At 32.3% G+C, this 15,407-nt stretch overlaps 1 long non-coding RNA gene and 1 pseudogene across 1 annotated transcript; both read left to right on the forward strand.

The window, feature by feature from the left end:
• LOC128169661 (hemicentin-2-like) overlaps positions 1–15,407 on the forward strand; it is a 143,719-nt pseudogene that overhangs the window by 96,094 nt on the left and 32,218 nt on the right.
• Positions 1,194–13,203, forward strand: LOC128169653 (uncharacterized). Its single transcript, XR_008241564.1, has 4 exons — positions 1,194–1,489; positions 4,064–4,217; positions 8,419–8,867; positions 12,606–13,203. It is a non-coding gene; the product is annotated as an uncharacterized LOC128169653 (long non-coding RNA).

Consider the following 15,407-nt stretch of genomic DNA (forward strand, 5'->3'; position numbering starts at 1 on the left):
AATACACCTGTTTACATAATTTTTAGCCGGGCTCTGCTGAAAGCAGGGTCCTGGCTATAGGCAGGCCAATCGCCAATGTTACTATAAATAGCACAAATAAACAAAAAACCAAACAGCGTCAAGGTAAAGCTTCCGCTATACCAAATAGTTACACAAAGAGCCACGTTTTGTCAAAAGTGTTGGCATTTTGTTTCTTTTTTTAAATTTTGAAAGAATTGTCTATCTTTTTAGTTTTCTTATTAATAACGTGTTTTTAAAACATTACTATGCATTTTGGACACATACATTGCGCATGAATTTCCATGAACTACTTTGCTGCACGAAGAGGAAACGGGGATTGAATATATAATGCTTGTTGCAAAATTCAAGGCAGCAACTGTTGAACATTTTAACTTCTACTAGACAGACTTATTTTTTGTTTATAGCCGCTTACAAAATTTGGTCGCTCTCTGATGCTTTGCCGACATTAAAAGCATGAGAGAGAGAGAGAAAGAGAGAGAGAGATATTCAGTCTTTACTACACAATATGCATAAAGACACACCAAAAGAGCCCGGCTTTCAGTACTTCAGTATTTTGATTCTTATTGTTGATGACAAGCTCTCGTTTAAATGACCGAGTTGTTAGTTCTCTGTACGTGTCTCGTGGACTGTGCTTTAGCTCCAGAAATAAACCCCAGTCAATTAACACAGAATCCCAAAAAATATATTTATGCTTGCTCTTTGTGTACACATGTACAAGTATGACGCTTGATTACATGTGTACATCTTGTAGATAGCGTTTGAGTTTCTAGCTCACATGTTAATCATTTTTATCAAATATTTAATACAAGTTGTCAGATTTCAATTTTTCATATAACGCCTACTGCAGTATTAATAAATGATTATGAATTTTAGATCTAAACACACTCAGTGACATATGAAGCAGTATAATTCATTTAAGCAAGAAATAAAATGATCAAAATCAGGGAAAATTGTAATAGACGTAACTTTTTAAGCTGCTTTCTTAAAATATCCTTAATTTATGGATTTACTTTTTATTTTCAAATGTTTAAGAAATAAGATATATAAGTATGGATAAAATGCCATACGCTATAAACTACATTATATATTTTCTATAATGTGTGTGTGTGTGTGTGTGTGTGTGTGTGTGTGTGTGTGTGTGTGTGTGTGTGTGTGTGTGTGTGTGTGTGTTGGTTTTACCGATGCTCCGAGGACGCGAGTGTATAAAAACACCTTTACTCCGAGGACGTAAATTTCTCCCGAGGACTTTTTTCGGGTCCTCGGAAAGATTCTGTCCCAATCAACTCAAAATGACGAAATATATCATGTGGTGAAATTTGGTGAAAGTCCTCAGAAGGTCGGTAAAATGTGAATGTGCGTTTCCCGGTCACACAGTTTTATCGGACGCCATAACACACACTTGTTGTTTTCGATGCGCGCGCATCTCGGCGGCGGAAGTGATGATCAATCAAGATCTCTGGAGGTCGTAGTAAGTATTTACAATATTTTTATATAATAAAGATTGTTTTATCAATGGTTTAAGAAGCGAAAGTGATAATTAACAATAGTTAGAATATTCTTATACATGTTTAGTTGTAATTCAAACGCGGGGGTGTTAAGGAAGCATATGGAATCTGAGTTACATGTAATTCCGTGAAATCACAAATCTTAGTTATTATGTACATATTTAAATATCTAAGCAACGAAACGGAGATCAAAAACAAATAAAAAATACTGAAGACAATTTTTTTTCCAGAAATTAGTTTGTATTACGTAGATTTACACATTGATGACGTCATGACTAAAAGTTGAATGTCGTGTGAATTTGATCGAAAAACATTGTAAACATATTCAAAATATAACTAATCTAAGAACTCTAATAAAGTATTGTGGTGTGATTTATTGAGAATTGAACATAAGAATACTTGGGGAGATGTTAGTTTTATCAATCATTCGCTAAAAGGTATGTAAATTTGCTTTTATTTCTCGGCCAGGCTTTCCTCTGTCGTTGTTTACGATATAAAAATCCGACTAGAACAACACTACCCCGTATATATTGAACTTGAAATTTTATACGTATCGTTAGTTTGATCAATGCTTAAATTGAAAATAGCTAGAATCCCATGTTGTGTGTTGTTTTGATGCAATTTGCCGTTTTCCGTGCAAACTATAAAAAAGTTGGGAAGGTTTTTCGAGAACCGGATAAATAACTTTTTAATAAGGAAGAACATAGAATTCTAGCAGGGGTTTTGATTAAACTAAGATGTTTTGCTTTCACTTGTTATGTTTATTTTATTTTTGAAACCGCGGGGTAGTGTTGTTCTATCTCATTTTATGTTAAGGAATATACGTAAGCTATTTATAGTTGTCACGTGATAATGCACCAATGTGGCAGTTATGTACAACCCGATTTTATTGCACTGACATCTATTTTAAAGGATAATACTAAGTGTTTGATCTTATTCAAAATAATTATTAAATTTCACGATTTTGAATATAACAGTCAAAATAAGACGCTAAATTGCCCATATGCTTCCTTAACACCCCCGCGAACGTAAACAAATCCAAATAAAATGTTTTGAAACCTACATACTCTCTATGATTATATTGATCTATAGTTTCATTGTGCTTAGTCTATCGTTTAAAATCTTTTTATCCAGTTCAAATTCTTTATTCGATTAGATTAGTATATACCATACAAAGTATTTCTTTATTTTTTTTAATTACAAAACACTAATTCCATAATTTCAGTTACAAAACGAGAGAAAATGTGCTGTTTGAAGGGCATGGTCATTACATTAGCCAAATATTTTCATATTTTGATGTTTAGAATACTTCTTTGAGGAGTTTTCATAGCCAGCAAAAAATTGATTCACTCGTCGGATTATAAAGTGATAGAGAGCTCACAAATCCTAGTTATATAAACATATATCAAGCCATGATTTCGGTTACATATTAAACGCCGAGTTCAAAATGTAATTATTTTTTAAACAAATTCTAATGTATCAAACCCTGATAACTGTTAATTTGTGTTAAAAACGAAACAGCAAAGATAAAACAGAGTTAGAAACAGAATATTAACTGGATTATTTAACAAAAGATCTGACATCTACCCTCCTGCCCCTCCCCCCTGAATAAATAAATAATAAAACACTATCATACTGTGACTGATATTGTACCAGAAAATAATATACAAACATGTTCATTTATTTTAATATCATTAATAATTAATATAAAGGCATTAATATTAATTTGTTTTCAGAAAATATAGAATTTATCAATTATAGTGAAAAACATGTGCTTTTTTAAACTTTAGTTAGTATCATGAATTCTAACGCATCTCAAAGAAATATTGGTCATATAAAATCCTTAAAGCTGCTTTGTCCATTTTTTTGGTTTTTACAGTATCAAATAATTTTCCATACAAACCAATTATCTTAGAAAGTTATGCACTTTCTCCTATTTACACCAGCAGAGTCGGTCTCCTTTCAAAGTTAGAAATATTCAAAGTAAAAAAATTAATTTCTTTTTGGGCAAATGAAAACACAAACCAAAATGCATCATGGGAATGTTTAGAAAACGGAACCGTTTAATTTACTAATTTCACAAACTAATTTCACAATATTTTTTAATACATGTAGATATATTTATATTCATTTATTTATTTAAAATTTAGCCTATTGTAGTTGTAAACTGTGGCTATCATTCATGTGCGTCGTGGATCTACAGTGAATCAGGGGTCCCCCCTCTACCTCTGGAAATTTCTGCATTTTAATTGAATTTTACTCTTTTACTCCCACTGCACAAAAAAAATTCTCTTACACCCCTGATTGTGGAAAAATGCAGGGTCCGTGCATGGCTCGATAGTTTGTCAGCCCGAATTTTCGCGAATCTTTTAACAAACATTCGTTTTAACATAATGCTATTAAGTAAAAGATTTACATCTATGTAAATGTCAAGATATATATTGTGAATTAATGGCGAGTTGATTATTATATCAATCCCCATGTTTGTTTACATATCGGAAACATCCCTAGTACGAATTAATTTTTTTTTTCGTCAGAAACGCCGCCACTGTCCAGCGGGAGAGAAAATTGTCAGTTGACCATAGCATCACAAGTTACTGTGGATTCTGGTTATTTTAAAAGTGAAAATCATGAAGAACTTTCGTGTATTATTTAGGGATGGAGGACGGGTGCCATGTTTACATTCGCAACGTAAGTAGGTCAGACTCGGTCAGATTACAATATTCAGCTGTTACACATACTTGATACTATGATATTTGTTAATCAGCTGTTCAAGTTCCTGCATTTTTTACTAGGGAATAACAGTTAATATAATATATTCCATGTTGAACTGTGCAAGACGAACTTCTACACATGCATGATCTATGAGTAATGTAAACATTTTCCAATCATGAATTAACTTTATCCATAAACAGGTTAGCATATCTCAACCTCAAGGCTTAATATTTTAGACCTAAATCATATTTGATAGAAGATGTCTGTGTATAAAACATGATTTTTTATGCTTTGAACATGTTGAACAGCTGTTGAACATGGGTGAGGCAATTTATACATATACTGGCGTGTGACCAGTTCTCGCCGAGTACCATTTCTCGCCAGTACATTGTGACGTCATTTTATCAACACATAAAATTATAGACGAAAAATGACATCACAATGTACTGGCGAGAAATGGTACTCGACGAGAACTGGTCGCACGCCAGTTCTTGTTTTAAAATACTGTCAGATTTTCCTTCTTGGCAAGAGTCGATGATTAATTATGTCAGCTGCTCACTAGACTCAGTCGGCTGGTCACTTAAAGGCCGAACATTTTACAAACGCTCCCTTTTTTACCTGTACAAACTTCAAAATAATGCCGCTTGTCAATCAAGTTTGAAGCAATCGCACCCATGAAGTTTGATTGCAGTGATCGTCCGAGCGTGATCTGGCCAGGTCCAGTTCCGTGGATTTCTGTTTACTAGCAATTTACAACGTCATCTTTGATATCTTCCGTCACATATACATTTTTTACATAACTGGTATTATCATTGTTTTAAAAAAAATAATTATTCAGTAATTGAATGAAAATACAAAATTTATATTTGAATCATGTTGAATGTATATATATTACCTAATAAATTCCACAAAGATGAATGAGCAGCCCAAAACATATAAAGTTTCTTTTTTAAAACAAACTTATGAGCTATTAAAGCTGTATTTACTGGTAACACACTCAACTGGTCACTCGAGTATCCAATGCAGAAAAAATGAAATTCCAATATCATTTTTTTAATAAAAGAAAGTAAACATATTCTAAAGCAACATTGTCTAATGATGTTGTCCATACTTAACACCTCTGACATATATACATTTATATACATATATAGCATTCCTTATTTCAACCTTTTTATATAAAATCTTGTTTCATTGGTAACAAATAAATTGGCGAACTAATTGTACCTAGCTGAAAGGTTTATATGATACAACTGTAACTAAAGATTTTTATAATGGCAAATGACTTGATCCCTATAAAATGATAAATGAACATTATATAGAGCCTGTTTGGGAGGGTAGCAGCAGAGAGAGAGAGAAGAGAGAGATATTTAAATTATCTTAGTCAATGACCCAATTGTTATTATTAGTCAGCCCGCAGGCTGACTAATTAAGTTAGGATGAAACTTCAATTGCGCTTGCTTAAATTGGTATTCTGGGAAGGAATTATATAGACAGTTCGTGTTAGAAAAATTCGAAGAAGTTATGAAACTGGTCAGTTTCTAGGTCAAATTGCGCATCGGAAGACTGCCAATGGGAATTGTCTGCAGCCACAGTCCAGACTCCGTGTACCGTATATTTCCCGACCTCTTAGTGAGATTGGAAAGTAAATATATTGGTAGTGGTTTGCGACGAGACCATGAAATTCATAGAGCTATGTTTGCAATGTGACAACTTTAAGCATTAAGTAGGTGCGCAGTCATACATTGCATTTTCACCACTACACGCTTATCTCCTCACCTACATGTACAGCCATATAAAAATAAAGGTGCAAACTAAAAGTGAACCCGCATATTATTATTGTTCTGGAAACTATTTATCTTGTATTTTAATAGATTGTGTATTCTCTTTGGACCTAAAATAAAAATTCCGCTGGCTGACTTTCTTAGCTATTTAAAAAGCTAACCTTGTTTCAGGATTAAATTATCCAATTTATACTACTGATAGTCATAAAGGTCTTTAAATTCTATTTGTTATTATAAAAATTCCATAGTTATAACTAGCATTTGGTATTTTCATTTTTCTGTGTTACTCATTTTTCATCTAACACTGTATTTTGTGCGTCATTTATAGAATATACAAACATAACAAGTTAAAATTTATTAAGGAAAAATATGAGCTTATATGATCAATAATTTATCAATATTGGTAACATTGTTTTCATTACCAAACACCCCAGCCAATCACCGCAAACATATCTCATCTCGACATCAAATCACATGGAAAATAGCAGGTTTATTTAAGTAAACAACCTCCGATCCTCAGCAATATGTTCGATAACTCTTAATTATCCGGATTTCTTTTATTTGTACCATAAATCTGACTTTTTTTACACACAATGTTAATTAGTATTCAACTAGTGGGCTAGTATAACCATTAGTCACACAACTAAATGCTTCATGGCGTAGTGGATCCACGGAGCACTTCCACTAATATACATGTACATGCATGCCACTGATGCACCAGGACTTTTTTTTTAGCTCAACTTTTTTCTTTATCTTATTATATCCATCATACTAGGCAAATTTGCAATAACTTTGTAAAATGCATGGACACCATCTAAAAATTCATTTTATTTCATTTATAAAGGTTGATAGAAAAATATCATTGTTATGATATGAAAAAATACTTTGAGGCTGACGATCTTAGAACCTTAAAATGAAACTCTTGTTTTAGATAAGTATAAAATCGTTTATAAGTACCTTCTTTTTGTAAAAAGAATGCATCAAATAACGATCGAATTGTATTACATACAAGTTAATGCTTACTGATCAGTTATACACTGCGTACGATTTAATATATTCAACCTATAGGTAAATATGTTACCTTGTTCCTAAGAACTTTGATTGCTAACATTAATCTTTCATTTCCATTGCTTAAAATGTGATTTACATGTAATATTTTATTTTATTTTAGTCTAAAGAATTTAGAAATTAGTATGATATAATGCTGGATTTTATATTGTATATTAATTGTTTGATAACTTATCGTATACGGTGCACTGAACGACTTGTAACTTCAAAGTAAAGTACTTGCATGTAAAATGGTACCAAAGGTTTAACGCGATCGAATAAATGGAAAAACTGTTAGAATTGAACAATATATAAACCTGATGAGATTAACACACGATAGGATACTAGGATTAACGCACGGTAGAAGGTTATATATACGAACGATACAATTGGATTGATAAACTGTACAGGATAGGATAAGACAGGATAGGATTGTAAAAAAATATGTTGCAGGTACTGTGTGAAAGTTATAACACAGCCTAGCATTGCTGATAAAAAACACAACTTGCCTTAACATGTATTTTTTTTTCTGCAACGCTAGATACCTTCATAGCCAGAATGAAGCACCAAAGAAAGCAATAAATCGTTTAGATAAAATATACCTACAGTTGAACTTCGATATCTCGAACACTGATATCTCAAACACAATTATGGATATGTCGAAGTGATTTGTAAATCACAACCACTTATTTTTTTAAGTGTGTTACCCTCGATATCTCGAATACTCGGATATCTCAAAGTTTTTAAACAGTCCCATCTAGTTAGAGATAACGAAGTGTGACTGCATTTACTTGCAATGAAAATTAAGGTAAAAAAGTTTATTGTCTCTTGAGACAGTAACTATATCCTGAGGTGAAGCCATGGGAAATAAGTTCTGTCAAGGGGGACAATATTAACTCGCTATTGTCTGAATATAGTCGGTAAATACTGTAGATATCTTGTTATACATTGTACCAAAGAAAACTTTATTTGTCGGTGATGCAGATTTTCTTGATGGTAAACAAATTAGAGTCAATCAACAGACTTTGAATTTAACATAGCAACTGGGTTTACAACAGAGGTGTTCTGAGATTAAAAATGAGGGAAATCAAATGCTGCCAGTGAATGGTTTCTATGACTTTTCACATTGGGCAGATAGCAAAGAAACTATTTTACAGTTATTGAGTAGCATATGTTTATTCTTGTGATGCATGACACATGAATATATAAACACTTGATCCAGGGCATACTCACAGTACTGCCTATACATATTGCTTTTTGTTGGAGATCATTCATATAAAGTAATATAATTGTAATTTTATTATCTAGATACCGAGTATTAAAAAAACACTTTTCAATTTATTTTTTAGGAACATAAGCAGACCAGTCTATTTGTTTTCTGGGGGATATGACGATAGGACCATATCTATAGCTGTGTGATGGGAGGTGAATTTCATCATGACCTAATGATGGAAGAAGTATAATTGACAGAGTATCATGGAATCCTTGTAACCAACCTTTTCTTGTTGATGTGGATTTTTTAAATTAAGGAAACTGACTAAAAAAATTACATGCTGAAGGATCAAGAAAATGATTCCAATAAAAGAACTAAAAAGCCATTTCACCAGTTAAAAGTGTGGATGATATTCAGTGTGTTCAAAAAGTTGAATATATATATACACAAAAATGCATTGATTAGGATGCAAATTTGATACAGATTTAAGAATCATACAGTGTCAAGATTCATCAATAGTGTGAAACAATTTATCAATAATATGGCAACATGCGACTGATATTGGATTAGACATCAACTTATGAGGTACGTATTTTATATATATATTTTAACGTGTTTAATATGCCATTTTAGTTAAATTGATCAAGGTAGCTAGCTTGCTTAATTGGTAATGTTACATTAATTTATTAAGATTTAATCTAAAAAGTACGTAGCAAATTCATACAGGTTCATTTTTGGTACACGCAATTATTTGCAAGTTGTATATTTAAGAAGTTTCTACCCCTGATATTAGTCTAAGATTGACAAATGGGCAAAAAAATATGTAATATACTTGATGAAAAATTATGATTTAAAAATTTTGATTACCTAATTCAGTAAATATGAACAAAAGTCACAATCTGCAGTTCACAAGCCTGCAGATACGGTACATGTACTTTAAAATGTTTAACCACTGAGCTACATTGATGCACCAGACAGGCTTGAATGCTGAATCTGAGCCATTACTAAGGTTTCAGATGCTGGATGAGGTTAAGATTTGTAGAGCAGGTGTAAGTCTTTGGTGCAGGTGCCCTTTGATAGCCATTTCTAAGTTACTACTGGTTCTAACTTCACCAAACTTGTATGGATGGTGTGTCTTATACATGTAATACTGATGCATCTGACAGGCTTGAATGCTGAATCTGAGCCTTAGTTTTGGATGCTGGAGGAGATTAATTTTTAATAGCTGGTTAAAGTTTTTGGATCAGGTGCCCTCTGATGATTTTATCTTAGTTATTACTGCTCCTAACTTCACCAAACTTAAATCATATGGATGATGGGTCTTATGATACTGATGCACCTGACAGCCTTAAATGCTGAATCTGAGCCATATATATAGGTTTCAGATGCAGGATGAGGTTTAGTTTTTGGAACAGATCACATGTTTTATAGATAATAGCTTGCATAGTTGATTTAACTATTAATATAAATGTATCGCAGAGGAAGCAGCCTTATCTCTATTATCAAGGATGCTGACAAAATATATCTTTGTAATTTATTATTACTGGTCCTAACTTCACCAAAATTGTATCGATGATGTGTCTTATGATGCTGATTCACCTGACAGGTTTGAATGCTGAATCTGAGACATAGGTTTTAGATGTGAGATGAAGTTTAGTTTTTGGAACAGGTCACATGTTTTAGTTATAGATACATGTTATAGCTTGCATAGTTGATTTAGCTATAATATAAATGAATCACAGAGGTAACTTCAGAGCCTGATCTCAATTATCAAAGATGCTTAAAAAAGCTCCTACCTCACTCAAACTGCTTGATGGATGTGTTTTCTGTTAAATGATATAGCATGATTCCTATGATATAGTATTGTATGATATGATACACTATTGTTTTATATGATACAATATTATATTATTTATTATATTGTAAAAAGTAATATGATACAATATGATATTGTATCAAATGTTTGTACATTATGATATGATATTGTATCATGATATCGTTATGTATAGTATTGTATGATATGATACAATATTTATATAATAGTGTTGTGTTGTGCATGTACTATGCCTAAATAGTAGTCTGACAGGGTTTGTTACATAGTGCACGAGCCGGAGGCGAGTGCACTATGTATCAAACCCTGACTAGGGTACTATTTAGGCATAGTTACATGCACAACACAACACTATTGTTATTAATTATTATGCCAAGTGTTGTATATACTGACGTGCTTTGCTACAAGTAGCTGTGATGTTTGAGTGTTGTCCTGTCCCAAAAATAATCACCGGAAAAGCTAGCGTTTGTTCTTTCAAATTAATCAATTGATTTCAAATTCATCGATTATTTAATCAACAAGTTGTTGTACAATTAAAAAAAATCAACAAAGGATTATGTTCTTTTTAATTAAGAAACGAGAAACTTTTCACCTTACCGAGAAAACTCGAAATGTTTAGCAGACAAATTAAATCTCATTGAATTTTGTTCTTGTACATTCTTTATCAAGCGTCATTCCAAAAAGCGTTTTTGTGATTCTCATATTGAATTTCTTTCGAAATTGTTTAATCCATTTATTCAAAAGTTTATCAAAACTTATATAACTTATAAAATTATCGTCAATAATGAGATGTTTTTGGAAAGATTAATAATTTCTATTGCTTGATGTCAATCGTAAGTTTCTACGTTTTATATATATAAATACCGTCAGATGCATCATCGGATGCTGTAGCATAACAGTAACGCGTTGGGCTTCAAGACGCAATGCTTTTAGTGGCAAGAGTTCGAAACCCGCTATTGAATCAGATATGATACAGTATTTTATAATTTGATATTGTATTATATAAATAGTGCCTGTTTGGGAGGGTAACAGTTGAAATTGACACCCCGAGAAAACCATTGTCAGCCGACGCGAAGCGGAGGTTGACAATGGTTTTTGAGGGGTGTCAATTTCAACTGTTATCCTCCCAAACAGGCACTATTTATTTTGTTATACTGAATGTCTTAATTTTTAAGAAAATTTTACTGCTTGCATATAGGAATAACGTGAATTCTACAGCGAACCGTACACGCATAATTTTCGCGCATGTAACAATTTTTAATGTTACCCGTTGCTAAGTGCGTTGCTAACGCTGAGGGTAATAGAAAATATTATGAACTGCGTCTTAACCAATCAGATTTCAGTTTTTAACATGAAAGTATAACAATATATAATGAATTACTATGTCACATGATATGATATCATATGATATCATACAATATTGTATCAAATTATACATAAAGCTAGTATTGTGTATCAAATATGATACAATTACATACATGTACAATATAATACCATTCTATATTCTTTCTTTTATATTGTTCTTAATTTGATTCTAGAACTGATATTTTGTATACTGGTAAAAACTTGTATCGGAAAATTTTTTTAGTCGGTTAATATTTCAAAATAAACCTTGTATCTAGTTGTATTTTCAAATATATACCGTTGATTCCTTATTAGTGCAAACCCCTCTTATTTTATGCAAGTACTTACATGTAATTCCATGATATTGCAGTTGTGTATTTAATAGCTAGTGCAAAATAACTTCTATCCTAATTTCTTATAGTTCAAAACTCTCAGAAAATAATAGTGAGGTTTTAAAATCCGCTTTGGGTGCTTCTCGTGTCATTTTATGCGAATATCAATTCCTTGTGTTTAATTACATGTAGGAATCTACAGTAAATTGATTAAAAAGATAACATCTGTCAGGTTTCCTACTTTGTGTTAGTTTTAATAGCTAGTGCAAAATAACTTCTATCCTAATTTCTTATAGTTCAAAACTCTCAGAAAATAATAGTGAGGTTTTAAAATCCGCTTTGGGTGCTTCTCGTGTCATTTTATGCGAATATCAATTCCTTGTGTTTAATTACATGTAGGAATCTACAGTAAATTGATTAAAAAGATAACATCTGTCAGGTTTCCTACTTTGTGTTAGTTTCCGAATCCCTGAATTTATAATCTCACCATCTACAATTCTGCTGTTTGGGATACAACTACATGTATGTATACATACATCGATCTTACATGTATTTACATATAATTACATGTAAGAAAATGTGTCAATTATACTCAATGTTTAGCCAATCTCAAAATTACACTGAAAACCTGAGTTCAGTTGCATGTACAAATGTTAAATACTCTTCTTCTTTTTTTACCCCTACACGGCCTTTTATTTGTACATTGACTAAAACTAGAATTTTATTCTTTAATAGTTACGTGTATTTGTTACTAGTTATTGTTTTAAAGTTGATGTAAAAATACTATGTTTAAATGTTTGTAATATTTCTTTTCAGGAAATCTCAAGAAAAGAGTTGGACATAATACCAAAGATATGAATGGAATACAAATGGAAAAGAATCACCATGGCCCATACTAGATGCAACTTGAAGTTGAACACTTTCGTGCAATTTATAATAACTGCATGCTTGATAAATTGGAATGATAAGTTTTCAGTCCATACATATAACTTAATTTAATTTTGGGAAATTTTATCAAAGCTGAATTTAAAATTGCATGTGAATGTTTATTTTTGTATGTAGTCAGTACATATTATATTGTGGAATCATCGTGGTTGTGGGGGACCAATGTTCATGGCTTTCGTGAGTAACTGGCTTGCACACAAATTTACATCCCCTTCAATGTATACACAAGCAAATATTTAGTATGTATTGATAAAATAGAACTTGCTACTGAAGAAATTACCTCCCCATGAACTAGGAACAGTTTGGTAACCAACGGACATTGACCCCCACAAATAAAAATGATTCCACAGTACTACATGTACGGTACATAGAAATTATCATAATTAATTTAGCTTCTAAAAATGAACATGTCTGAAATATATTTATTTGAAATCATTTAAATTTTGTTTAAGAATGAATTTGTTACAGAGAATAAAAGCATGTAATCTAATAACAAGGTTCATTTTCATTGTATATTGGGCCACTTTTTTATTAGTTGTTTTTCAAGAACGACTGACCAAAATTTAAAAAAAATACTACAATATGTATAAATTTGTATCAAAATGTGTCTTTAATGTTTATGTTTTTTGATCTACAGACCAATTAAAAAAAAAAGGTCTTGAAAAACAACTAATAAAAAATAGCCTTAAGGGGTTGGATTGTGGGAGAACATTTAAGAGGGTTCGATGGTCATGGCCATTTTTGGACTCTATTAATCTTCTTTAGAAGGAGCTCTATAGTATCAATCAGACCCAACCTAACACCGGGTTAACTTTTGGGGTTTACTCTGGGTTTTCTTTTTGAAAACTTGGGTCCACTCTGGGGTTACTTTGGGTTTACTTGGAAATTGCTTTTGAGGTCAACTACGCACTGAAGTGTGAAGCAGACCTGTCTTTTATCTTACTATCCTACTGTCTGTTATTCCTGCCCTATGTATATTTCGAATACACATTTAGCGTCTGCTTTCAGAGGTATACCTCTGACCGGGTTTACTCTCTGGGTTTCCTTGGGTTTACTCTGGGTCCACTCTAGTAAACCCAGGGTTTAGTTGGGGTTTACTTTCTGTTAGATTGGGTCTGATCGGTACTGTATAAACAATGTAAAGTCATCATGGCTTCTGTCTAATATAATTATATCCAACTTTTAAGGTACATGTATTTGCTGACTATTAAGCCTTCTTAATTATAACTTGTAATTTGAATATTCATCTAAATGGCATTAATATGCAAACATCGAGTACTCTTCTGATTGCATGTGTTTACAGATCAAGTACAAGCACAGGGTCCTTTGACTGCATTTATATAACTCAAGTACAAACACAGGGTCCTCTGACAGCATGTGTACAGCTCAAGTACAAACACAGGGTCCTCTGACAGCATGTGTACAGCTCAAGTACAAACACAGGGTCCTCTGATAGCAAATGTACAGACTGGTCAAGTACAACAACAGGGTCCTCTGACTGTATGTTTACAGATCAAGTAGAAAGACAGAGTCCTTTGACTGAATGTATACATATTAAGTACAACAACAGGTTCCCCCTTCCTGAAAATGTACATATATTTACAACCAAAGGACAAGCTGATCTAAAGTTTTCTCAGTGTTAAATATTCAGTGAACCTGTGAATATTAAACATACGTATGTTGTACCCCTACTCCCTACCCCCCGAAAGAAAACGTGGACACCCGAAGTTAAATGTAGAGTTGAAATAGGTACATGTACTGTACATGTAGGAATATGATACTGTACATGTAATAGCAGAAGAAAGCCCATTCAATAACTCATCTAAACGACGCCTGTAATTTCATTATTGTATTTGTATTATAGCGAAATTTCATTTGTAATCTCGATCTGCCAGACCATGCATGTATATTTGAAAATATACAATGGTTGTGCGATAACTACGAATTTTAGCATTAACGAACGCAATGAAAACTTTCAACGAGTATGTAAGATAAAAGACGATTTACGCTTGCCAATATGAGAAAATTTAGCATAGATAAGGTCGAATAACCCACATGGAAAACGTCATTCAAATAAACAGTGAATTATTTGATTATGAAAGACATAATGATAAATAAACTGTTCATATGTCAAATAAGCGAAATATTTACAGTTTAGGGATACAAATTGAATATCTAAAAAATTCAGTAAGTACATGCAAGTTAACAACAAAAGCCCCAGCAGGATTCGAACTCGTGATGTACGGACATTTATCACTTATCTTCATCTTAAGTCCGACATTTTATCTATTCGGCTATTGGATAACTTACATGTTGCCGTCGATAAAATCCTTTTAATAAAACGAAATATCCTTTCGTTCAGAGGTCAGCCATTTTGTTATGATGTGTTATTCCACCTTTGATTTTCTTACGAATAGTTAGGAGTTTTTTTTCTCGAAAATATATAAGGAATATTATTAAACTTGGAATCATTCTTTGAGTATTATGAGGTGATAATTTTGGTCGGGGCGTGATCAAATCCAATAAAGCCCGAAGGGCTTTATGATAGATTTGATCACGCCCCAACCGAAATTATCACCTCATAATATTAAAAGAATGATTCCTTATTACTTATATTTATATAGTTTTATGCCATCGTACGATTAAATTTACATTGTAAAAATATAAATAAGC

This window comes from Crassostrea angulata, unplaced genomic scaffold (genome assembly GCF_025612915.1).
Source record: "Crassostrea angulata isolate pt1a10 unplaced genomic scaffold, ASM2561291v2 HiC_scaffold_167, whole genome shotgun sequence".
Classification (NCBI taxonomy): domain Eukaryota; kingdom Metazoa; phylum Mollusca; class Bivalvia; order Ostreida; family Ostreidae; genus Magallana; species Magallana angulata.